This window comes from Cherax quadricarinatus, unplaced genomic scaffold (genome assembly GCF_038502225.1).
Source record: "Cherax quadricarinatus isolate ZL_2023a unplaced genomic scaffold, ASM3850222v1 Contig2411, whole genome shotgun sequence".
NCBI lineage: Eukaryota > Metazoa > Arthropoda > Malacostraca > Decapoda > Parastacidae > Cherax > Cherax quadricarinatus.
The window spans coordinates 27,018-54,605 of record NW_027197437.1 but is presented as its reverse complement, the minus strand read 5'-3'; the positions used below and the strand labels follow the sequence as shown (position 1 = coordinate 54,605).

The following is a 27,588-nucleotide window of genomic DNA, read 5'->3' as shown; positions in this document are numbered from 1 at the left end:
CCTGACAAACCTCTCGGTCGTTTCTTGTGAATTCCCCATCACCCTTCCTCAGTCTGATTACCTGGTCCTTGACTGTTGTTTTCCTCCTGATGTGGCTATACAACAGCTTCGGGTCACTCTTGACTTTCGATGCTATGTCATTTTCATATTGTCGCTGAGCCTCCCTTCTTATCTGTGCATATTCGTTTCTGGCTCTTCGGCTAATCTCTTTATTTTCCTGAGTTCTCTGTCTTCTGTACCTTTTCCATTCTCTAGTACACCTAGTTTTTGCATCCCTACACCTTTGTGTGAACCAAGGACTCGTTCTGTTCTTCCCATTATTTCTGTTTCCCTTGGGAACAAACCTCTCCTCTGCCTCCTTGCGTTTTGTTACCACATAGACCATCATTTCTTGTACTGGTTTACCTGTCAGTTCCCTCTCCCACTGAATGTCTTGAAGGAAGTTCTTCATGCCTGAGTAGTTCCCCCTTTTGTAGTTTGGTTTTACCCACCCTATTCCTGCTACTCTCTCCACTTGGAGCTCAATTATGTAGTCGAAGCACAGAACTAAATGATCACTAGCTCCCAGGGGCCTTTCATACATGATATCCTCGATGTCCGAACTACTCAAGGTGAATACAAGGTCCAGTCTTGCTGATTCATCTTCTCCTCTCTCTCTGGTAGTGTCTCTAACATGTTGATGCATGAGGTTTTCCAGTACCACATCCATCATCTTGGCTCTCCATGTTTCTGGACCCCCATGGGGCTCCAGGTTTTCCCAGTCAATCTCCTTGTGATTGAAATCACCCATAACTAGTAACTTTGCTCCCCCCATGTGTGCTCTCCTGGCCACCTCGGCTAGTGTGTCGACCATTGCTCTGTTGCTCTCATTGTATTCTTCTCTTGGTCTCCTGCAGTTCTGTGGTGGGTTGTACATTACTGCAATTATCACCTTATGTCCCTTAGACTGGATTGTTCCTACTAAGTAGTCCCTTTCGCCCGTGCCATCCATTCCTTCCATTTTCTCAAAACCCCACTGATTTTTAATGAGCAGTGCAACTCCTCCTCCCCCTCTCCTCCCTCTGTCTTTCCTGAGGATTTGATAACCGGATGGAAAGATTGAATCTGTTATTATTCTGGTGAGTTTTGTTTCTGTGAGTGCTATTATGTCTGGGGATGTCTCCTTGATTCTTTCATGCCACTCCTCATACTTATTTGTTATTCCATCTGCATTTGTGTACCACACCTTCAACTTATTTTCTAAGACTGTGGTCTGGGAGGTATATTGGGGTTGGGGAAGTGGGAGACCTGATAAGGAACTCTGGGTGGTTGCTGTGGGGGTGGAGTTTGTAATGTAGTGGGTGGGGGCATTGGATATGGCATGGGTGTTTTGGTTTAGAGTGTTTGGTTGCACTGGGGTTGACCTGGTTGGGGGGCTTCTATAGGAAGTTGTGAGGGAGGCTGTATTTGATCTTCTTCCTGTGTCTGGGATCTCCTGTCTGTCTTCTCCACCCCCTCTCTTTCCTCCTTTCGCCTTTGTACGATCTCTCTCAGTTTCTGCCTTTCTTTTAGTGTTCTGTCGCAGTCGAGATACACCTTCCTGTATGCCGGCATGTCCCTAAATCGTGCTTTCTCAGGCAGGATCCTGTTCCGAGTCGATTCTGCCCTGAAGGTCACTTTCACTGGCCGGGTTTTTTTTTTTTTTTTACAAACCCCCTATTCTCTGAAAATTTTCCAGCTGGGTCATGTCGTCTTCTCCTATTGCTTTCATGATGCTTTCAATTGCTTTTTTTTCCCCTTGTTTTCTTGCTTCATATGTTTCCCCTTTAACTTCCTGGAGCCCGTACACAAAGACTGACCTCACCCTTTCATTCTCCCACTGCATATCCCTGTGTATCCCCTCATTCAATTTGACTTCCTCCATTGCAGCTTTCTTTCTTAAGTTTCACTAGCTAATGTACTTGGGCTCAGTGGCCTGTCATATTCCCTTCTCGGCTTTCCCTGGGCTCTGCTGTGGTCTGTTAGGGCCTCCACATATAGCTTAGCTTTTTCATTTACTACAGTCTCCACTGATAGAGCTTCTACATGCAGTTTTGCTCCCTCTTTCCCTACAGTCCCCTTATTTGTAACTGAGGTAGCAGTCTCTGTTGTCGATCCCAAAATGTTCTTTAGTTCTTTAGGCTGTTTCAGATTTTTCAGTTCCTCTTCTAAACTCTGTATCCTAGCCTCTGCTGCTTTGACTTGCACCTCCCACTTCCTGCTTTCCATTACTATCCTGTGTGCGTGTATGTGTGTGTGTGTGTGTGTGTGTGTGTGTGTGTGTGTGTGTGTGTGTGTGTGTGTGTGTGTGTGTGTGTGTGTGTGTGTGTGTGTGTGTGTGTGTGTGTGTGTGTTTGTGTGTACTCACCTATTTGTGGTTGCAGGGGTCGAGTCACAGCTCCTGGCCCCGCCTCTTCGCTGATTGCTACTAGGTCCTCTCTCTCCCTGCCCCATGAGCTCTATCATACCTCGCCTTAAAACTATGTATGGTTCCTGCCTCCACCACATCACTTTCTAGGCTATTCCATGGCCTGACTACTCTATGACTGAAGAAATACTTCCTAACATCCCTTTGATTCATCTGAGTCTTCAACTTCCAATTGTGACCTCTTGTGTCTGTGTCCCATCTTTGGAACATCGCGTCTTTGTCCACCTCGTCTATTCTGCGCAGTATTTTATATGTCGTTATCATGTCTCCCCTGACCCTCCTGGCCTCCAGTGTCGTCAGGCCGATTTCCCTCAACCTTTCTTCATAGGACAACCCCCGTAGCTCTGGGACTAGTCTTGTTGCAAACCTTTGCATTTTCTCTAATTTCTTGACGTGCTTGACTAGGTGTGGATTCCAAACTGGTGCTGTATACTCCAGTATGGGCCTGACGTAGATGGTGTACAGAGTCTTAAACGAATCCTTACTGAGGTATCGGAACGCTATCCGTAGGTTTGCCAGGCGCCCGTATGCTGCAGCAGTTATCTGATTGATGTGCGCCTCAGGAGATATGCTCGGTGTTATACTCACCCCCAGATCTTTTTCCTTGAGTGAGGTTTGCAGTCTTTGGCCATCTACCTATATTGTGTCTGCGGTCTTCTTTGCCCTTCCCCAATCTTCATGACTTTGCATTTGGCAGGGTTAAATTCAAGGAGCCAGTTGCTGGACCAGGCTTGTAGCCTGTCCAGATCTCTTTGTAGTCCTGCCTGATCCTCGTCCGATTCGATTCTTCTCATTAACTTCACATCGTCTGCAAACAAGGACACTTCTGAGTCTATCCCTTCCGTTATGTCGTTCACGTATACCAAGAACAGCACAGGTCCTAGGACTGACCCCTGTGGAACCCCGCTTGTCACAGGCGCCCACTCTGACACCTCGTCGCGTACCATGACTCGTTGTTGCCTCCCTGTCAGATATTCTCTGATCCATTGCAGTGCCTTTCCTGTTAGGTGTGCCTGGTCCTCTAGCTTTTGCAGTAACCTCTTTTGAGGAACTGTGTCGAAAGCCTTCTTGCAGTCCAAAAATACACAGTCGATCCACCCCTCTCTCTCTTGTCTTACTTCTGTCACCTTGTCATAAAACTCTAGTAGGTTTGTGACACAGGATTTTCCTTCCCTGAAACCGTGCTGGTTGTCAATTATACACTTGTTTCTTTCCAGGTGCCCCACCACTCTCCTCCTGATGATCTTCTCCATGACCTTGCATACTATACACGTTAGTGATACAGGTCTGTAGTTTAGTGCCTCATGTCTGTCTCCCTTTTTAAAAATTGGGACTACATTTGCCATTTTCCATACCTCAGGGAGTTGCCCAGTTTCAAATGATGTGTTGAAGATCTTTGTTAATGGCTCACACAATATCTCTGCTCCCTCTTTAAGGACCCATGGAGAGATGTTGTCTGGTCCCACCGCCTTTGAGGTGTCAAGTTCGCATAGCAGCTTCTTCACCTCCTCCTTGGTTATATGTACCTCATCCAGCACTTGCTGGTGTGCCCCCCTGTTCTGATTTCTTGGAGTCCTACTGGTTTCCACTGTAAATACCTCTTTAAATCTTGTGTTGAGCTCCTGACATACCTCTCGGTCGTTTCTTGTGAATTCCCCATCACCCTTCCTCAGTCTGATTACCTGGTCCTTGACTGTTTTTTTCCTCCTGATGTGGCTGTACAACAGCTTCGGGTCAGTCTTTACTTTTGATGCTATGTCATTTTCATATTGTCTCTGAGCCTCCCTTCTTATCTGTGCATATTCGTTTCTGGCTCTTCGGCTGATTTCTTTATTTTCCTGAGTTCTCTGTCTTCTGTACCTTTTCCATTCTCTAGTACACCTAGTTTTTGCCTCCCTACACCTTTGGGTGAACCAAGGACTCGTTCTGTTCTTCCCATTATTTCTGTTTCCCTTGGGAACAAACCTCTCCTCTGCCTCCTTGCATTTTGTTGCTACATAGTCCATCATTTCTTGTACTGGTTTTCCTGTCAGTTCCCTCTCCCACTGAATGTCTTGAAGGAAGTTCCTCATGCCTGAGTAGTTCCCCCTTTTGTAGTTTGGTTTTTCCCAGCCTATTCCTGCTACTCTCTCCACTTGGAGCTCAACTATGTAGTCGAAGCACAGAACCACATGATCACTAGCTCCCAGGGGCCTTTCATACATGATACCCTCGATGTCCGAACTACTCATGGTGAATACAAGGTCCAACCTTGCTGGTTCATCCTCTCCTCTCTCTCTGGTAGTGTCTCTAACATGTTGATGCATGAGGTTCTCCAGTACCACATCCATCATCTTGGCTCTCCATGTTTCGGGACCCCCATGGGGCTCCAGGTTTTCCCAGTCAATCTCCTTGTGATTGAAATCACCCATAACTAGTAACTTTGCTCCCCCCATGTGTGCTCTCCTGGCCACCTCGGCTAGTGTGTTGATCATTGCTCTGTTGCTCTCATCGTATTCTTCTCTTGGCCTCCTGCAGTTCTGTGGTGGGTTGTACATTACTGCAATTATCACCTTATGTCCCTCAGACTGGATTGTTCCTACTAAGTAGTCCCTTTCGCCCATGCCATCCATTCCTTCCATTTTCTCAAAACCCCACTGGTTTTTAATGAGCAGTGCAACTCCTCCTCCCCCTCTCCTCCCTCCGTCTTTCCTGAAGATTTGATATCCGGATGGAAAGATTGAATCTGTTATTATTCTGGTGAGTTTTGTTTCTGTGAGAGCTATTATGTCTGGGGATGTCTCTTTGATTCTTTCGTGCCACTCCTCATACTTGTTTGTTATTCCATCTGCATTTGTATACCACACCTTCAACTTCTTTTCTAAGACTGTGGTCTGGGAAGTATATTGGGGTTGGGGAAGTGGGAGACCTGGTAAGGAACTATGGGTTGTTGCTGTGGGGGTGAAGTTTGTAATGTAGTGGGTGGGGGCATTGGATGTGGCATGGGTGTTTTGATTTAGAGTGTTTGGTTGCACTGGGGTTGACCTGGTTGGGAGGCTTCTATAGAAAGTTGTGAGGGAGGCTGTATTAGATCTTCTTCCTGGGTCTCGGATCTCCTGTCTGTCTTCTCCATCCCCTCTCTTTCCTCCTTTCGCCTTTGTACCATCTCTCTCAGTTTCTTCCTTTCTTCTTGTGTTCTGTCGCGGTCGAGATACACCCTCATGTATGCCGTCATGTCCCTTAATCGTGCTTTCTCCTGCAGTATCCTGGTCCGAGTCGCTTCTGCCTTGAAGGTCACTCTCACTGGCCGGGTTCTTTTTTTTACAAACCCCCCTATTCTCCGAAAATTTTACAGCTGGGTCATATCGTCTTCTCCTATTGCTTTCATGATGCTTTCAATTGCTTTTTTTTCCCCTTGTTTTCTTGCTTCATATGTTTCCCCTTCGACTTCCTGGAGCCCATACACAAAGACTGACCTCACCCTTTCATTCTCCCACTGCATATCCCTGTGTATCCCCTCATTTAATTTGGTTTCCTCCACTGCAGCTTTCCTTTCATCAGTTTCACTGGCTAATGTACTTGGGCTCAGTGGCCTGTCATTTTCCCTTCTCGGGTTTCCTTGGGCTCTGTTGTTGTCTGTTAGGGCCTCCACATAAAGCTTAGCTCTTTCATTTGCTACAGTCTCCTCTGATAGAGCATCTCCATGCAGTTGTGCCCCTTCTTTCCCTACAGTCCCCTTATTTGTGGCTGAGGTAGCAGTCTCTGTTGTCAATCCCAAAATGTTCTTTAGTTCTTTAGGCTGTTTCAGATTTTTCAATTCCTCTTCTAAACTCTGTATCCTAGCTTCTGCTGCTTTGACATGCACCTCCCACTTCCTGCTTTCCATATCTATCCTCTCTTCCATTCTCATGCTAAGTTCTTCTAGTTTCTTTTCCCATTCATGATCCCTTTTTATGAGCTCTGCTGCCCAATCTTCCTTTGCATTTTCCTCCTCCTGTCCCTTGGTTTTTCTTGTTGCTCTCTGGCAACCCATTTTTGTTTTATCCTGATTGCCTCAGAGTGGGAAACCTATGTAGTTCTGTATGTTAGGTTAGTAGTGTGTGTGTCAGAGTGTGGGGGGGGGAAGTAGTGGAGGAACTGTGGCTATTTGGGAGCTGAGTGGGGAGGGGTGGGGAGGGTTTGGGGTGCCCGGGGGAGGGGAGGGTGATCGAGGGAGGGGATGGATCAGGGGAAGTAGTGAGATGTCGGTGGTGAGGGGGGAGTGTGTGTGTGTCTGGATATGTGTGTGTGTGTGTGTGTGTGTGTGTGTGTGTGTGTGTGTGTGTGTGTGTGAGTGTGTAATTTTGTGTGTAATTGTGTGTGGAGTTATGTGTGGGTTTATTATGTACTGAAAGGTAGGTGGCTTGTGCGTTTAAGGTAAGTCTCAGTGGTCCTTGGCTGCCCACACCTTCTTGTGACCTGACCAACCTCCTGGGACTTACCGCACTTACAGTGTGTGTGTGTGTGTGTGTGTGTGTGTGTGTGTGTGTGTATGTGTGTGTGTGTGTACTCACCTAATTGTACTCACCTAATTGTGGTTGCAGGGGTCGAGACTCAGCTCCTGGCCCCGCCTCTTCACTGATCGCTACTGGATCCTCTCTCTCTCTGCTTCCTGAGCTTTGTCATACCTCTTCTTAAAACTATGTATGGTTCCTGCCTCCACTACTTCACTTGCTAGGCTATTCCACTTGCTGACAACTCTATGACTGAAGAAATACTTCCTAACGTCCCTGTGACTCGTCTGAGTCTTCAGCTTCCAGTTGTGACCCCTTGTCCCTGTGTCCCCTCTCTGGAACATCCTATCTCTGTCCACCTTGTCTATTCCCCGCAGTATCTTGTATGTCGTTATCATGTCTCCCCTGACCCTTCTGTCCTCCAGTGTCGTCAGTCCGATTTCCCTTAACCTTTCCTCGTACGACATTCCCTTGAGCTCTGGGACTAGCCTTGTTGCAAACCTTTGTACTTTCTCTAACTTCTTGACGTGCTTGACCAGGTGTGGGTTCCAGACTGGTGCTGCATACTCCAGTATGGGCCTAACATACACAGTGTACAGTGTCTTGAACGATTCCTTATTAAGGTATCGGAACGCTATTCTCAGGTTTGCCAGGCGCCCGTATGCTGCAGCGGTTATTTGGTTGATGTGTGCCTCCGGTGATGTGCTCGGTGTTATGGTCACCCCATGGTCTTTCTCCCTGAGTGAGGTCTGTAGTCTTTGTCCACCTAGCCTATACTCTGTCTGCGGTCTTCTTTGCCCCTCCCCAATCTTCATGACTTTGCATTTGGCTGGATTGAATTCGAGAAGCCAGTTACTGGACCACATGTCCAGCCTCTCCAGGTCTCTTTGCAGTCCTGCCTCATCCTCGTCCGATTTAATTCTTCTCATCAACTTCACGTCATCTGCGAACAGGGACACTTCAGAGTCTATTCCTTCCATCATGTCGTTCACATATATCAAAAATAGCACTGGTCCTAGAACTGACCCCTGTGGGACCCCGCTCGTAACAGGCGCCCACTGTGATACCTCTTCACGTACCATGACTCGTTGCTGCCTCCCTGTCAGGTATTCCCTTATCCATTGCAGTGCCCTTCCTTTTACGTGTGCCTGATCCTCCAGCTTCTGCACTAATCTCTTGTGGGGAACTGTGTCAAAGGCCTTCCTGCAGTCTAGGAAAACGCAATCTACCCAACCCTCTCTCTCATGTCTTCTGTTCCCCTCAAGGAAGGTTCCTTGATGTTGGTGAGGGGCTCTTGATTTAGGGAATTGGATCTGTGCTCCAGTTCCCCGAATTAAGCCTGAATGCCTTCCACATATCCCCCCCCCCAGGCGCTGTATAATCCTCCGGGTTTAGCGCTTCCCCCTTGATTATAATAATAATAATAATCATGTCTTCTGTTACCTTGTCATAAAACTCCAGGAGGTTTGTGATACAAGATTTGCCTTCCATGAACCCATGCTGGTTTTCATTTATAATCTTGTTCCTTTCCAGGTGTTCGACCACTCTCCTCCTGATAATCTTCTCCATGACTTTGCACACAATACATGTCAGAGACACAGGTCTGTAGTTTAGTGCCTCATTTCTGTTTCCTTTCTTAAATATGGGGACTACATTAGCTGTCTTCCATTTCTCAGGTAGTTGCCCAGTTTCAAGGGATGTGTTGAAGATTGTGGTTAGAGGCACACACAGCATCTCTGCTCCTTCTCTAAGGACCCATGGGGAGATGTTGTCCGGTCCCATCGCCTTTGAGGTGTCAAGGTCACTTAAGAGCTTCTTCACCTCCTCCTCAGTTGTTCGTATGTCATCCAACACTTGTTGGTATATTCCCTCTTGATGTTCCCTTCTGTGCTGTCTTCCCACAGCCCTTCCTGTCTCTACTGTAAAAACTTCCTTAAATCTCCTGTTCAGCTCCTCACATACCTCCTGATCATTTCTTGTGAGTTTTCCACCTTCTGTCCTTAATCTGATCACCTGGTCTTTGACTGTTGTCTTCCTCCTGATGTGGCTATACAACAGTTTCGGGTCAGTCTTGATTCTCGATGTATGTGGGTGTGTGTGTGTGTGTATGTGTGTGTGTGTGTGTGTGTGTGTGTGTGTGTGTGTGTGTGTGTGTGTGTGTGTGTGTGTGTGTGTGTGTTTTGTAAAATAAATAATTGTTTCTATATTCAGTTAAAACTAATGTTACTCAAACGAATTTCTAATAACATCTTTACAGGATGTACGTGTTGACGACCGTGAAGCCTACTACCCGTTGACGACCGTGAAGCCTACTACCCGTTGACGACCGTGAAGCCTACTACCCGTTGACGACCGTGAAGCCTACTACCCGTTGACGACCGTGATGCCTACTACCTGTTGACGACCGTGAAGCCCACTACCCGTTGACGACCGTGATGCCTACTACCTGTTGACGACCGTGAAGCCTACTACCCGTTGACGACCGTGATGCCTACTACCTGTTGACGACCGTGAAGCCCACTACCCGTTGACGACCGTGATGCCTACTACCTGTTGACGACCGTGAAGCCTACTACCTGTTGACGACCGTGAAGCCTACTACCCGTTGACGACCGTGATGCCTACTACCTGTTGACGACCGTGAAGCCTACTACCTGTTGACGACCGTGAAGCCTACTACCTGTTGACGACCGTGAAGCCTACTACCCGTTGACGACCGTGATGCCTACTACCTGTTGACGACCGTGAAGCCTACTACCTGTTGACGACCGTGATGCCTACTACCTGTTGACGACCGTGAAGCCCACTTCCCGTTGACGACCGTGAAGCCTACTACCCGTTGACGACCGTGAAGCCTACTACCTGTTGACGACCGTGATGCCTACTACCTGTTGACGACCGTGAAGCCCACTACCCGTTGACGACCGTGAAGCCTACTACCCGTTGACGACCGTGAAGCCTACTACCTGTTGACGACCGTGAAGCCCACTACCCGTTGACGACCGTGAAGCCTACTACCCGTTGACGACCGTGAAGCCTACTACCCGTTGACGACCGTGATGCCTACTACCTGTTGACGACCGTGAAGCCCACTACCCGTTGACGACCGTGAAGCCTACTACCCGTTGACGACCGTGAAGCCTACTACCTGTTGACGACCGTGAAGCCTACTACCTGTTGACGACCGTGAAGCCTACTACCTGTTGACGACCGTGAAGCCTACTACCCGTTGACGACCGTGAAGCCTACTACCTGTTGACGACCGTGAAGCCTACTACCTGTTGACGACCGTGAAGCCTACTACCCGTTGACGACCGTGAAGCCTACTACCTGTTGACGACCGTGAAGGCTACTACCTGTTGACGACCGTGAAGCCTACTACCTGTTGACGACCGTGAAGCCTACTACCTGTTGACGACCGTGAAGCCTACTACCTGTTGACGACCGTGATGCCTACTACCTGTTGACGACCGTGAAGCCTACTACCTGTTGACGACCGTTATGCCTACTACCTGTTGACGACCGTGAAGCCTACTACCTGTTGACGACCATGAAGCCTACTACCTGTTGACGACCGTGATGCCTACTACCTGTTGACGACCGTGAAGCCTACTACCTGTTGACGACCGTGAAGCCTACTACCTGTTGACGACCGTGAAGCCTACTACCTGTTGACGACCGTGAAGCCTACTACCTGTTGACGACCGTGAAGCCTACTACCTGTTGACGACCGTGAAGCCTACTACCTGTTGACGACCGTGAAGCCTACTACCTGTTGACGACCGTGATGCCTACTACCTGTTGACGACCGTGATGCCTACTACCTGTTGACGACCGTGATGCCTACTACCTGTTGACGACCGTGAAGCCTACTACCTGTTGACGACCGTGAAGCCTACTACCTGTTGACCGTGATGCCTACTACCTGTTGACGACCGTGATGCCTACTACCCGTTGACGACCGTGAAGCCTACTACCCGTTGACGACCGTGAAGCCTACTACCCGTTGACGACCGTGAAGCCTACTACCTGTTGACCGTGAAGCCTACTACCTGTTGACGACCGTGAAGCCTACTACCTGTTGACGACCGTGAAGCCTACTACCTGTTGACGACCGTGATGCCTACTACCTGTTGACGACCGTGAAGCCTACTACCTGTTGACGACCGTGAAGCCTACTACCCGTTGACGACCGTGAAGCCTACTACCCGTTGACGACCGTGAAGCCTACTACCTGTTGACGACCGTGAAGCCCACTACCCGTTGACGACCGTGAAGCCTACTACCCGTTGACGACCGTGAAGCCTACTACCCGTTGACGACCGTGATGCCTACTACCTGTTGACGACCGTGAAGCCCACTACCCGTTGACGACCGTGAAGCCTACTACCCGTTGACGACCGTGAAGCCTACTACCTGTTGACGACCGTGAAGCCTACTACCTGTTGACGACCGTGAAGCCTACTACCTGTTGACGACCGTGAAGCCTACTACCCGTTGACGACCGTGAAGCCTACTACCTGTTGACGACCGTGAAGCCTACTACCTGTTGACGACCGTGAAGCCTACTACCCGTTGACGACCGTGAAGCCTACTACCTGTTGACGACCGTGAAGCCTACTACCTGTTGACGACCGTGAAGCCTACTACCTGTTGACGACCGTGAAGCCTACTACCTGTTGACGACCGTGAAGCCTACTACCTGTTGACGACCGTGATGCCTACTACCTGTTGACGACCGTGAAGCCTACTACCTGTTGACGACCGTTATGCCTACTACCTGTTGACGACCGTGAAGCCTACTACCTGTTGACGACCATGAAGCCTACTACCTGTTGACGACCGTGATGCCTACTACCTGTTGACGACCGTGAAGCCTACTACCTGTTGACGACCGTGAAGCCTACTACCTGTTGACGACCGTGAAGCCTACTACCTGTTGACGACCGTGAAGCCTACTACCTGTTGACGACCGTGAAGCCTACTACCTGTTGACGACCGTGAAGCCTACTACCTGTTGACGACCGTGAAGCCTACTACCTGTTGACGACCGTGATGCCTACTACCTGTTGACGACCGTGATGCCTACTACCTGTTGACGACCGTGATGCCTACTACCTGTTGACGACCGTGAAGCCTACTACCTGTTGACGACCGTGAAGCCTACTACCTGTTGACCGTGATGCCTACTACCTGTTGACGACCGTGATGCCTACTACCCGTTGACGACCGTGAAGCCTACTACCCGTTGACGACCGTGAAGCCTACTACCCGTTGACGACCGTGAAGCCTACTACCTGTTGACCGTGAAGCCTACTACCTGTTGACGACCGTGAAGCCTACTACCTGTTGACGACCGTGAAGCCTACTACCTGTTGACGACCGTGATGCCTACTACCTGTTGACGACCGTGAAGCCTACTACCTGTTGACGACCGTGAAGCCTACTACCCGTTGACGACCGTGAAGCCTACTACCCGTTGACGACCGTGAAGCCTACTACCTGTTGACGACAGTGAAGCCTACTACCTGTTGACGACCGTGAAGCCTACTACCTGTTGACGACCGTGAAGCCTACTACCTGTTGACGACCGTGAAGCCTACTACCTGTTGACGACCGTGAAGCCTACTACCTGTTGACGACCGTGAAGCCTACTACCTGTTGACGACCGTGAAGCCTACTACCTGTTGACCGTTGACGACCGTGAAGCCTACTACCCGTTGACGACCGTGAAGCCTACTACCTGTTGACGACCGTGATGCCTACTACCTGTTGACGACCGTGATGCCTACTACCTGTTGACGACCGTGAAGCCTACTACCTGTTGACGACCGTGAAGCCTACTACCTGTTGACGACCGTGAAGCCTACTACCTGTTGACGACCGTGAAGCCTACTACCTGTTGACGACCGTGAAGCCTACTACCTGTTGACGACCGTGAAGCCTACTACCTGTTGACGACCGTGAAGCCTACTACCTGTTGACGACCGTGAAGCCTACTACCTGTTGACGACCGTGAAGCCTACTACCTGTTGACCTACTACCTGTTGACGACCGTGATGCCTACTACCTGTTGACGACCGTGATGCCTACTACCCGTTGACGACCGTGATGCCTACTACCTGTTGACGACCGTGATGCCTACTACCTGTTGACGACCGTGAAGCCTACTACCTGTTGACGACCGTGATGCCTACTACCTGTTGACGACCGTGAAGCCTACTACCTGTTGACGACCGTGAAGCCTACTACCTGTTGACGACCGTGAAGCCTACTACCCGTTGACGACCGTGATGCCTACTACCTGTTGACGACCGTGAAGCCTACTACCCGTTGACGACCGTGATGCCTACTACCCGTTGACGACCGTGATGCCTACTACCTGTTGACGACCGTGATGCCTACTACCTGTTGACGACCGTGAAGCCTACTACCTGTTGACGACCGTGATGCCTACTACCCGTTGACGACCGTGAAGCCTACTACCTGTTGACGACCGTGAAGCCTACTACCTGTTGACGACCGTGAAGCCTACTACCTGTTGACGACCGTGAAGCCCACTACCTGTTGACGACCGAGATACCCACTACCTGTTGACGACCGAGATACCCACTACCTGTTGACGACCGAGATACCCACTACCTGTTGACGACCGAGATACCCACTACCTGTTGACGACCGAGATACCCACTACCTGTTGACGACCGAGATACCCACTACCTGTTGACGACCGAGATACCCACTACCTGTTGACGACCGAGATACCCACTACCTGTTGACGACCGAGATACCCACTACCTGTTGACGACCGAGATACCCACTACCTGTTGACGACCGAGATACCCACTACCTGTTGACGACCGAGATACCCACTACCTGTTGACGACCGAGATACCCACTACCTGTTGACGACCGAGATACCCACTACCTGTTGACGACCGAGATACCCACTACCTGTTGACGACCGTGATGCCCACTACCTGTTGACGACCGAGATACCCACTACCTGTTGACGACCGAGATACCCACTACCTGTTGACGACCGAGATACCCACTACCTGTTGACGACCGAGATACCCACTACCTGTTGACGACCGAGATACCCACTACCTGTTGACGACCGAGATACCCACTACCTGTTGACGACCGAGATACCCACTACCTGTTGACGACCGAGATACCCACTACCTGTTGACGACCGAGATACCCACTACCTGTTGACGACCGAGATACCCACTACCTGTTGACGACCATGATACCCACTACCTGTTCATGTTCATCACTCCATTTGGTTCAAGATCAATAAAAACAATAATGAAAAATGAACAGAAAAAAAAATTAATGTAAATTAAATTGAGAAAACATCTTCACAAAAGTATGAAGCAACAAATATTACTAAATAATCCTTAAATGATTACTAAAATATTTTAAGATCAGAAACAATCAGTAGACGCATTCTTTCTCAATCAGGAATGTTTCCTTGATCTTTGTAATTCTACCATAGCCGCTGTAACATACCTCTCACTTCACTTCTCACTTCACTTCCAGCACTTCATGTCTTTCATATTTCTTCATGTATTAGTCTGAATAAATTTGCATTTAGTAAATTTATTTTTTCCAATCCTTTTAATGTTACAATGTAAGGAAGGATCTTCAACCTGAGTCCTGGAAGGAAGGATCTTCAACCTGAGTCCTGGTAAGAAGGAGAGAAAGGAAGATATTTGGAGAAGGTTGGAAAGAGGCTGAGAAAGTGTGAGAGAAGATAGATTCTCCTAAGAGATAACATTTGAAAAGCAACAGTAACTCCAGGTCTTACAGGTCTTCATTCCATGTCTTCTGACATGAAGTCTTGCAAGCTTACATAGCTGCTAAATACCTATTAATGTACTTAATGATGTCCTTTATCACCCTACTTATGTCTCCTGGATCAACCTATTCTATCACCCGGTGTAGGAACACCATCCTGTGTCATAATAATGATGAGGAAACATTGGTAGCTCTTCTTCATATTACGTAACTGTCATAGAACACAGCAGCAGCACACAGCTTATGTATCCAGTATTGTAACAATATAATGCGTAGCATGTACCTGTGTGTCCTCTCAGCAGTCATGGCTACACTGGCATGTCCCTCTCACTTCACTCTATAATAATAATAATAATAATAATAATAATAATAATAATAATAACAATATCTTTATTTCCACAAGTACATGTACAAGGTATACAGACCATAGCTGACATCAATGACAAACTAGTATATAGAAAGCCCCTTATTATGAGCATTTCGGACAAATTATTTTAGTTTTGTCCCAGGATGCGACCCTCACCAGTCTACTAACACCCAGGTACCCATTTTACTGATGGGGAACATAGAAAACCGGCGTAAAGAAACACTCTTAATGTTTCTACCCAGGCCGGCAGTCGAACCAGGACCCTCGCCGTGTGAAGCGAGAGTTTTAGCCACCAGGCTACGGGGCACCGTGGCCTGGTGGCCACTGATTTTTCGGCAATCAGATCTTAGGAAGGTAGCTGCTGGCCTTTTGCCAGGCTGGAGTTGCCATGATTCACATAATTACAATTACCAACAGAACAAGGTTGTGATGTAGTTCAGTTGGGCTTGTGAGGTCTCTTGGGAGACCTAATTTAACCAATTATATGGTCACACCTTGCCTTGGCAAACGTCTGTAGCCACGCCCACGTCTGAGGTTTTTTGTTCTTGACGGCGTCAGACCTAGGCGTCAGGTCGTACACGTGGTTGTGGAGGGTGCTTGGACCACCATAAAAGCCCAAGGAAGAGAATGATCAGGAGATTCGAGCGGAGCTGCTGCTGGGGTGCAGAGCTCCTGAGCAGAGACTTCGAGCGGAGCGGCTGCTGGGGTGCAGGGCTCGGGAGAAGGCTGCTGAAGTCTCTGGAGACTGTTGGAGGCATTGGGCAGAGTACTGGCTTGGTGCAGTACTCGTGCTGTGTAGGTCTTGGGACCTGTGGCTTAGTTCCTGTAGTGAACTGTCCTCTGTACTATATTGTAAGTTATATTCATTTTCGTCAAGTTGATTGTGTTCCCTGTCTCACTGCTTATGTGTACCACCCCATTTATCTAAACCCCAATAATGTTCTCCTGTTCCCAAATATATTATTGTACAAGGACTTAATAATAAACTGTGTTTGAGTAGAATAGTAATATTCACTGTCCCCGTTATTTTCTATTCTTTTTTCTTATATTTTATTATGTTTATATATGAGTGAAGAGTGGGCGAGGCATATGTTAGTGAGTAGTGTAGAGTTAATGAGAGTGTCGTGGTGGTCACCACTGACCTGTCATTACCTACCTCCGCTAATCATCTCACTCCTACCACCTCGCCTGCCTCTCCCCTGCCTTCATAATCGCTTACTCCCATATTCCCCACTTATATCCGATATGTTCCATTACCCCCCTACATGACATGGTGTCAAAGCGGTGGTGGTTCTTATTATTTTTATAGTAGGAACCAGTCCCATGTGCCTTATTTTTGACTGCTCGGTTATATTTATGCTATCATTTGCTACCATTTGATTTTGTGTTATTATAATGATATTATAATCCTAGTGACCTTAACTGACCTTTTCTTGACAGTGGGTCTGAATAATTGTTTGGTTGTATTAATATATTTGGTGGAGTTGGCTGTTGGTTTGGGATAAATGGTGGAGAATATCAGTATTTGGGTGAGACTTTTGGGGGAAGCAATTACTGGCCGAAATTGAATATTTACAGAGGAACGAGAAGTCACCCAGCCCACCTTGGAAGACTAGCCCACAACTGTCACCCACTGAAGAGATGCCTATGATTATTATCCACCTGATGTGCCCAGTTGCTGTATTGCTGCCCTGGTCTGTCATCTATTGTAGTGGGTGTCTGACTGTGTCACCCAGCCTCTGTGACCATCACCCGCGGACCGCCAGTTACCCGCAGTTGCCAGGGATGGGTGACCGCACCTGCTGTTGATGACCTGAAGTGACCTCACCTCACCTCGAGCAACTGACCATAGCCTGCTACTGCTGATGTTGGCTGCTGTGATGCTGCTGAGATGCTGTAGCCGTGCTGCGATGCTGTAGCCGTGCTGCGATGCTGTGGCCGTGCTGTGTGCTGCTGTGATGTTGAGATGCTGCAGCCGTGCTGTGATGCTGAGATGCTGGGACCGTGCTGCGATGCTGTGGCCGTGCTGTGTGCTGCTGTGATACGGCCGTGCTGTGATGCTGCGATGCTGCCTAGCTCAAGAGGAGGAGATGGCGGTGATGCTGCACTGGTGTGTGAAGGATTCTGGCTGGTGTGCCAGGACAGGAGAATCTACTATGAAGGAGCTGCCATCCTCAGAGATGTGGAAGGACGTGGGCCGCGGAGATGGACTCCAGCTGCTGGGACCAGCCTGGTATGCGGGGATGTCCTGCCAGCCATGAGAAACAATTAAGAGTGTGAGATGTCCCCAGCCTACTTTGACTTGCCAGAAGTGTTAGTGTTACCTGTGTGAAATAAGATGACCTTGAATACGGTCCATGATTATGGCTGCCTTGTTTTATGAGGCCAGTGAATCCTAGTAGTGGCATAGGATAATGGAGGGTCTTAGCTGCGATGCTTGCCCTGTCTCGATTTTCAGATGTTGTAGTGTGCATGTGAAGTGTGCCGAAAATGCGACCTTGGTGGTCGTGAAGTGGTCCAGTTGCAGTTACTTGAAAGAATGCAACCCGTTGGAGCAGTTTTCCACGCCAAAGAAGCCTAGAGAGGTTTGGCCCAATGGATAACGTGCGAGGGTGACTAGCATTGGCTAGTGCATTTCTAGTAGAAGTAGGGAAGGCACTGGAGCCCGATATTTAGTTTTTAAGGAGAAATGACGGGTAAGGAGGCTTTGCACCAGAGAGCAACTATTATGCTGGTCAACTGCGAGGTGTACTGATTATACTGCCTTGTGGTAGTTGAGGAGGCTGAGGGAAATATATGTAACTGAATAATTTTGTATTATGTATAATTTTGTCTTTGTATTGTAATAGATTTAAGGGTTAGGATTAAAATAGTCTAATAACTAGGACAAATTGTCCTAGTTCTCAGATATTTTAAATTGGGGGAGAAAGGGGAATGTGATGTAGTTCAGTTGGGCTTGTGAGGTCTCTTGGGAGACCTAATTTAACCAATTATATGGTCACACCTTGCCTTGGCAAACGTCTGTAGCCACGCCCACGTCTGAGGTCTTTTGTTCTTGACGGCGTCAGACCTAGGCGTCAGGTCGTACACGTGGTTGTGGAGGGTGCTTGGACCACCATAAAAGCCCAAGGAAGAGCATGATCAGGAGATTCGAGCAGAGCTGCTGCTGGGGTGCAGAGCTCCTGAGCAGAGACTTCGAGCGGAGCGGCTGCTGGGGTGCAGGGCTCGGGAGAAGGCTGCTGAAGTCTCTGGAGACTGTTGGAGGCATTTGGCAGAGTACTGGCTTGGCGCAGTACTCGTGCTGTGTAGGTCTTGGGACCTGTGGCTTAGTTCCTGTAGTGAACTGTCCTCTGTACTATATCGTAAGTTATATTCATTTTCGTCAAGTTGATTGTGTTCCCTGTCTCACTGCTTATGTGTACCACCCCATTTATCTAAACCCCAATAATGTTCTCCTGTTCCCAAATATATTATTGTACAAGGACTTAATAATAAACTATGTTTGAGTAGAATAGTAATATTCACTGTCCCCGTTATTTTCTATTCTTTTTTCTTATATTTTATTATGTTTATATATGAGTGAAAAGTGGGCGAGGCATATGTTAGTGAGTAGTGTAGAGTTAATGAGAGTGTCGTGGTGGTCACCACTGACCTGTCATTACCTACCTCCGCTAATCATCTCACTCCTACCACCTCGCCTGCCTCTCCCCTGCCTACATAATCCCTTACTCCCATATTCCCCACTTATTTCCGATACATTCCAATACCCCCCTACATGACAAGGTGTGTTTCCAAGCAGAGTTAAGCGCTAAGTCAGGCAAGCGTAGCAAGTGATCCATAAACAAATCATACAAAGAGGGATAAGAAAATGATGTAAAATAAAAAATAAAAAAAGATGAAAACAAGCAAGCAAGAAGAAACAGCATTTATCTTCCTCGAGTACTGCTGATGTTGCGTGTAATAAAGCTATGTCCATAAAATAAGGAAGAAGTGTGAATATCTGAACAATAAAAGACATATCTTGGTAGTGTGGTAAGTGTCTATAGCAATCAGTTATACGAAGACAAGTGAGAGAGGATTAACTGTGGCTCGACATCTCAAGACAGTACCCGAAGCCTCATCGCTGTCAGACACCTCTGCAGGATGCAAGTGCCCCTATTTTGTGGATACTAGAGTGTTGAGTTTCAAGTAATTGACCTTCCATAAGCCGGAAGCGAAGGGTCCACTCAACCCTGCTTGAGCTAGGAATACAGTTACTGGAAAGCAGATTCTAATAAAAAATTAACTCCGTGGTTCTTCAGATCTGCTTAAGGCACATTCCATTAAGAAAAAGAAAGAGAAGATGTAAACTAGAAAGAGCTGCTGAGAGGGTCCAATATATCTGAAATACAAGAGCGGCACTGGTCAATGAAATAGCAAATATCGAACTTAAACTGAAGGAATCTTTCAGGAAACAAGAATCGCAGGAAGAACTAGAAACCATAAAGGAAATTGAAAAACAAACAAAATACTTCTTCTCTTATACAAAATCTAAGGAAAAGACATTCAGTATTGAGCCCCTGTTTAGGCGAGATGGGACATACACAGATGACAGCAAAGAAATGCGACTCTGTTCAGTGAGCGGTTACCCAGACTAAGGGTAGACAATCCAAATGAATTCTTTATGACCGAGACCCAAAATATGGTTATCTCAAAAATCTCTGATGTTACCCTAACACCACAAGGCTTTGAAAAGACAACAAATGACATGCCCATGAACTCTGCGCCATGGGACACATGGAACTCCGTGTTCATCAAGAGCTGCAAGAAGCTCCTGTTGCATTCCTTCAGCATTTTATAGAGAGGGAACATGGACACAGGCGTCATCCCACATTCACTAAAACAACAGACATAGCCACACTCTACAAAGGGGGCAGTAAAGCAATTGCAAAGAACTACAGACCGATAGCACTAACATCCCATATCATAAAAATCTTTAAAAGGGTTCTAAGAAGCAAGATCGCCAACCACCTAGATGTCCATCACTTACACAACCCAGGGCAACATGGTCCTGCATGCTATAGAGAATAAACAAAATGCAGATACATAGATTTTGAAAATCCTTCGACAAGTGTGACCACGGTGTAATAGCACACAAAAATGTGATAAAGAAATAACAGGAAAAGTTGGTAGATGGATCTATAACTTCCTGGCAAATAGAACACAAAGAGTAATAGTAAACAGAGTAAAGTCTGAGGCAGCTACTGTGAAAGACTCCGTTCCACAAGGCACAGTACTTGCTCCCATCATATTCCTTATCCTCATATCTGACATAGACAGAGATGTAGGCCATAGCTCTGTGTCTTCCTTTGCAGATGACACTCGAATTGCTATGGCAGTGTCCTCCAATGAAGACACCGCAAGACTCCAAGCGGATATCAGCCAAATCTTCAAATGGGCCACTCAGTATAAAATGAAGTTTGCTGAGGTCAATACACTGAGGTCAATGGTCAGGGTATGCTGAGGTCAGTGAATAAATAAATAACAAAAAGGCACAATACCGTGACTGGAACGATACACAAATAACCCGCACATAAAAGAGAGAAGCTTACGACGACGTTTCGGTCCGACTTGGACCATTGACAAAGTCACACTAACAGAGGTGGAGCAGGACGGCTATATATAGGCAGGAAGAGGTGGAGGTAGTAGTAGTAGTAGTAGTAGTAGTAGTAGTAGTAGTACAAGAATTGTATATAATACCGACAGGATGAAATGACACATGCACAACACCCGGGCATCCCCACCGTAGACGTTTCGCCATCCAGCCAGCCACTGGATGGCGAAACGTCCACAACAAAGACAACCAGACGCCGCACATGTGTCTTAATTTCATCAGTAGTTGTAGTAGAAGAAGAAGAGGTAGTAGTAGTGGTAGTGGTAGAAGTGGGAAATAAGGAAGACGAGCCAGTCAAATACAAAGGAAGGGGAGCACTGCAAGAGAGCTAGAAACCCACAGAGGGAGAGCAAGCGCACCGAGGTGCGTGAAAGGGGAAGTGGTGAAATAAAATAAATGAAGAAGGAACAGAAACACGAGACAGGAGAGAGAAAGACAACCCAGAGGAGAAAAGGAGAGAGGAAAGGGGAAGAGGAAGAAGAAGAAAAAGAAGAAGAAGAAGAAGAAGAAGAAGAAGAAGAAGAAGAAGAAATGAGGATTCAGGTTAAGTCACGGGTGTTCTGAAGTTTGGAGCATTTTACAATGTAGTGGGAGAGGAAGGCATCTACAGAGACGAAGCCAGGGCTAAGGTTCATACAAGGAAAGTTGTGTATTAGAGAGGATTCAACTAAACGGCGACTGTTCGAGTTGGAAGTAGGGAAGACAATCTTGCCCCTTCCATTAAGTTTAAAGCTGAATGGGAATCTAATTCCTTACTTCCTTTCCTTGATGTCCATGTCCACCGCTCAGATACAGGTTTTTCCTTTTCCGTTTACCGTAAACCTATGCACAGTGGCATGTACATTCACTACTTTTCCTATCATGCTTCCCCTGTCAAGAAAAGTGTTCTTATCTCCCTCTTTCTCCGTGCCCTCCGCATCTGTGATCCTCAGTTCCTTCCAGCAGAAATTTCCACTCTTCATAATTCGTTCTCCCGTCTTGGCTACCCTTCCCATTTCATAGACTCTGCCCTCTCACGTGCTAAACGCAATTTCTTCTCTCCCAAACTCTCTACTCATGGGAACTCTTCTATCCTCTGCCTTCCCTACATTTCCGGTCTTTCTAATCTCAACAATTCTCTCCGTCCCTTAGACATCAAGCTTACCTTCCGCCAGACTAACACTCTTCGCACTAATCTCGTTCATACCTCTCCTCCCTCTACAGATGTTCCTGGTGTCTACTCTATTTCTTGCTCCTCCTGTCCTCTTCAATACTTCGGAGAAACTGGTCGATCTCTTTCTGACAGACTTAGGGAGCACAAAAATAGTGTTAGGCTTGCCGACACTAACAATGCTCTTTTCTGTCACGTCAGAGATCATAGCCATCCTATTGACTGGTCTTCTGCTAAAACTGTCTTCCCTACTTCCAACTCGAACAGTCGCCGTTTAGTTGAATCCTCTCTAATACACAACTTTCCTTGTATGAACCTTAGCCCTGGCTTCGTCTCTGTAGATGCCTTCCTCTCCCACTACATTGTAAAATGCTCCAAACTTCAGAACACCCGTGACTTAACCTGAATCCTCATTTCTTCTTCTTCTTCTTCTTCTTCTTCTTCTTCTTCTTCTTCTTCTTCTTCTTCTTCTTTTCTTCTTCTTCCTTTCCTCCCCTCTCCTTTTCTCCTCTGGGTTGTCTTTCTCTCTCCTGTCTCGTGTTTCTGTTCCTTCTTCATTTATTTTATTTCACCACTTCCCCTTTCACGCACCTCGGTGCGCTTGCTCTCCCTCTGTGGGTTTCTAGCTCTCTTGCAGTGCTCCCCTTCCTTTGTATTTGACTGGCTCGTCTTCCTTATTTCCCACTTCTACCACTACCACTACTACTACCTCTTCTTCTTCTACTACAACTACTGATGAAATTAAGACACATGTGCGGCGTCTGGTTGTCTTTGTTGTGGACGTTTCGCCATCCAGTGGCTGGCTGGATGGCGAAACGTCTACGGTGGGGATGCCCGGGTGTTGTGCATGTGTCATTTCATCCTGTCGGTATTATATACAATTCTTGTACTACTACTACTACTACTACTACTACTACTACTACTACTACTACTACTACTACCTCCACCTCTTCCTGCCTATATATAGCCGTCCTGCTCCACCTCTGTTAGTGTGACTTTGTCAATGGTTCAAGTCGGACCGAAACGTCGTCGTAAGCTTCTCTCTTTTATGTGTGGGTTATTTGTGTACTGAGGTCAGTGGTTAGTATGCTGCGGTCAGTGGTCACATGTAGTCATACCTGTCCTAAGCTCTCTGGGAGTTAGAGTGGGATGTTACCAAGAACCATGGCTTGTAGTAGTGTTTTAGAATCTCCGATTCAGGTGTTGAAAAAGGAGGTTGTACTTCTTCAGGATAAAAATAGAAGACTGAAGCTTTGCCTAGAGGAGTTTGAAAGTGAGTGTGAGAAGGATTTAGCTGGTAAGGAGGAAATGGTCACCAGCAGTGAGAGTGACAGCTGCTTTAAGTGGCAACTGGCTCACAATTCAGGAAGAAGGAAGATAAGGAGAGTTAACAGAGAACATCTGAAGGTAGGAAATCGATTCTCTGTTCTGCAGGACGAGTGCACTTCAGTGGTTAGTGAGGTTGAAGGCACCACTGATTCCCCTGCTAATCAAGGTAAGAATATTTTAATTATGGGATATTCTCAGGTAAGATATATGGACCATGTTTTTTGTAACAGAGATAGGAAGGACAGACAGAGGGTGTGCTTCCCAGGAGCTGGTGTTAGTGACATAGTCAGCAGGTTGGATAATATTATGTCAGGTAATGGGAACAAGCCCATTATTTGACTTAGTGAATGGGGTAATGACATTGGGAAGGGCAGGAGACAGGAGCTCCTGGATAAGTACAGGTCAGCCATAGAAGTAGTTAGGTCTAAGGTAGGGATCCCAGTCATATGTAGCATCTTGCCTAGAAAGGAACTGGACAATGAATGGATGTCTAGGGCAATTGGTATAAACTGCTGGCTAGACAGGTACTGCAAGGAACTTGCAATCCCATTCATTGGTAACTGGGACCTATTCTTTGGCAAACGTGATATGTATGCAAGGGATGGGGTTCATCTCTCTGGGGTTGGAGTGGTTGCATTAGCCAATTCGATTGAGGGGGTAATTGATGACAATAATAATAACAATAGTAATAATAATAATAATAATAATAATAATAATAATAATAATAATAATAATAAAAATAATAATAATATAAATAATAATGGTGGTGGGTAAATCTCTCTCTTCACATGGCGATGGTCTAGGTTCAATTCCCGACGAGGGTAGAAGGACATTGTTCGCATCACTATTGGGCCGTGCGGACAGGCTGCGCAGTAGCTCCTGAATCAACTGGTTGTCTGCGCAGTTTTTCTGTCAGTCCTTTCACAATGGCGGAAGGTGGACGCAGGCGTGTCAACACTGTCTGTCTTGACCTTGTGAATGGCTCGTTCAATAGTCAGAATACCCATCTTTTGCTGACGGCGATATTAAGAGATACGTATGGCATCGCAAATGAGGAGCTCTATGGAGCATCGTTGAATGGTAATTCAAGGCTATTCGTCAAATTGTGGCAGAGCAGCACTTATGAAAACATGGTGGCCAGGTACCAGGATGTGGTTAAGCCGGTTAACCCTGGTGTTAATGTTCCCCTTCATGATGTATCACGGTTTTACACCTGGATTAAGGTGCGTAATGTTCCTTTTGAAGTTGACGAGAGTGATTTAAGGAACGTTTTTGGACGTTATGGTACGGTACATTTGGCGACATTGGGACGTTGGCGTGATGGACCACTTGTTGATATGCCGGAGGGGTCGTTTTCCCTTAAAATGTCCATTAAGCACCCAATACCATCGTACGTGGTGATGGAGGACTTCCGCACTCAAGTCTTCGTTACGTACACGGGTCAGAGGCGTACGTGTCGACTTTGTGGGACATATGACCACATCGTGGTGCAATGTCCTACGCGACGAGGAAGATCAACGGCTGATACAAGGACTGATGATGCACTGAAGCAGCAAACGTATGCTAAGGCAACGCAACGTGAGTCTCAGGCAAGGGAGACGTGGAGTGAGGAGGTAGAGAGGGAGACAGAGTTGTCTTATGCATGTGTGACCCTACCTGGCGTTGGAGAGGACGTAGGCTTGGTGTCGGCGACGCCCGAGGATGATTCTGAAATTGCTCAGGATGTAATGGAGGCATCAATTCAGGAGGCTCTGAATGAATTGTTGGACGTTTCGGCGTCTGCGAGGATCCATGATGGGCTGGAAAATGAGAGTGTAGAGGCAAGGGCAGGAGGCCCCAACGTGCAGGTCGCGTGTGGTGTGGAAGCACAACAGGTTGTAGTAGTGGATGTCCACAGGGATAATAGTCTAGAGGAGGATATGGTAGCGGATCGTAGCTCTCGCAAGAGAGGTGCTGTGATAACCGATAGTGATGACGTTTTGACTTCTGGGCAAAGGTCTGGGAAAAAAGTATGGCAAGATGTGACCCATAGAGATACGGGTGGCACAAAGTGTGTTCAGCATGTAAAAGGGAAAGGCACAGGGGGGTGTGGGGGGAGGGGTGGGGGTGCTCGTAAAGGATTTAAGAGTGTTAAGGTCTCTAAAGGCAAGCCTCCATTGCATCCTTCAGGTGCATTACTTTAATTATTAACGGGTTGAAGTCAGTAGACAAATGTAAGAGTCTGGAGGTATCTGTGTCCCCCTGAAAACCCCCTTCCCGTATGTAATCCCCAACCCCCCCCCCCCCCTTACTCACTCAGCCCAAGTCGTAGATTGATGAGAAAACCTAACGTTAACATTCTATACCCCTCCGAAAAATCCTTCTCCCACCTCCTCCCATACAGTTCTCTATTACGACACATCGTACGATAAACCGTTACCGCTAGTACCCGCCTCCGCACCTCACAATTCCCCCTCCCCCTCATCACCCACGATATATATATATAATCCACTATTATATAATCCAAAGCTCGTATAACACTCTCATCGAACCCTCCCACATCTAGGCTTAGTGCACGCAGAACCGACACCCCTCTGCCCCCCACCCCCTGTACTACCCTACTTAACCAATACCTAACACCCTCCAGTTCCCCACAAAAGTATACAGCATGGAACGCCGTCTCATCCTCCCCACAGATTCCACACCTTCCGCCCACAATTACCCCTCTGGTTCTTAAAACCTCCCCCGACGGTAGTATGCCATGCAAAAAACGATACATTACCTCCCTTACCCTAGGCTTTAACTTCAACCTGCTAAACCTATACCAAATACTCGTCCATGCGTACATGGGGAACAATCCCTCAACTGGTACAACAATCCTGTCTGGAAGCAGCTTACACAAAACCCCTACTCGAATTTTCCTGGGTTCTCTAACCAACATCAAAGCCCTCAAAATAGTTTCACATTCCCTCAACTCCACACCACCATACAACTTACCCAACCTATCATGTACTTTTCCCAGCTGCCCTCCACTCACACCTTCGCGCAAAACCTCCCATTTAAGAAACACACATTTAATCCTCCTCCTCAGATCCATCAACCCCAACCCACCCTGGCGCACAGGTAACATTACAACCTCTCTCCTCAGCCAATCGCACCTTGAACCCCACAAAAAGTTAAACACTCGTCTCAGAATTCCCACAATCGCCGTCCCTGTTAATGGGAACACGGCTGCTACGTGCCAAACCTTACTATACAATAATACGTTTATAACAATCACTCGTTGCACGAGAGTCAGATGATGAGGTCGCAATGCACCCAGACGCCCCTGAATCCTTTCCATTAATCTATTCGAGTTTTCCTCCCGAGCAGCTTCCAAATCACCCTTATAGGTGATACCACAAATTTTTAAAGACACCGTTTGTTTTCTCACAACGTTACATCTCCCCCCCCCCCCTCCACCCAATCACCCAACCCCATGATCATTGACTTCTCTCTATTTACCTGCATCCCTGTTGCATTTCCGAACTGTTGCACAACAGCATCCAAAACACCCAACGTCATCCCCTCCCGAACCAGGACTGTTGTATCGTCTACGTATCCTATTATTCCCGGCCACACTTTCCCTACCCTACCCCCCCACCTCCACTCGTGTCACATACACAACGTTCAACCATTCTATAGAAGGGGTCCTGAATGCACGCAAACAACATTTGTGACATGGGACACCCCTGCCTAAGTCCCCTACCCATTACAATCCCCTCCCCCAAGCATCCATTAATCTGTACCCTCATCTTGGCACCATTGTACAACGTGGTTACCCAATTAACTATTTCATCCCCATAACCCTGCCTCCTAAGTATAGCTCCCAATGCTCCTCGTTCCACCCTGTCATAGGCCCCCTGCCAGTCTAAAGCCAACAACGCCGCCCTCCCTCCCCCCCCTTTTGACTCCACAAAACTTCTCAGTATTCCATGACCCTCAATCATCGACCTTCCAGGCAAACCATACTGCGTTTTCGAAACCACTCTCCCTACCACACATTTGAACCTATTACCCAAGACTTTAGCGAACAACTTATAATCAGCACATAACAGGGATATGGCACGGTACTCCTTGAGGGTGTGCTGCCCCTTACCCTTCGGGACCAACACTACAACTGCTGTTGCTTGCTTGTCCCCCATCACACCCTTCTCCTTCATCTGATTAAATAACCTACCCATGAAACCCCTTATCACCTCCCAATGTTGGAGATAAAATTCAGCCGGGAGACCGTCTATTCCCGGTGCTTTGCCTTTCCTCATTCCTCTTAAAGCCAACTCTATTTCCTCCTCTGTTATTACCCCCCCTAAAGCCTTTCTATCACTATTCCCTAAATTACACGTC

At 47.4% G+C, this 27,588-nt stretch overlaps 1 long non-coding RNA gene across 18 annotated transcripts; it reads right to left on the bottom strand.

Annotated features, from left to right (window-relative positions):
* Positions 1-9,171: 9,171 nt before the first annotated feature.
* Positions 9,172-13,608, bottom strand: LOC128704592 (uncharacterized). Of its 18 annotated transcripts, XR_011391440.1 has the most exons (12): positions 13,483-13,608; positions 13,197-13,300; positions 12,989-13,092; positions 12,662-12,739; positions 12,216-12,420; positions 11,959-12,088; positions 11,231-11,256; positions 10,691-10,794; positions 10,353-10,430; positions 10,093-10,248; positions 9,937-9,988; positions 9,620-9,676 (listed from the first exon to the last, which is right to left on the bottom strand). It is a non-coding gene; the product is annotated as an uncharacterized lncRNA (long non-coding RNA). The 18 variants fall into 18 exon arrangements; XR_011391446.1 differs by lacking the exons at positions 9,620-9,676; positions 9,937-9,988; positions 10,093-10,248; positions 10,353-10,430 and adding exons at positions 9,172-9,201; positions 9,332-9,364; XR_011391444.1 differs by lacking the exons at positions 10,093-10,248; positions 10,353-10,430 and having other exon boundaries at positions 9,555-9,676; positions 9,963-9,988.
* Between the last annotated feature and the right edge of the window lie 13,980 nt (positions 13,609-27,588).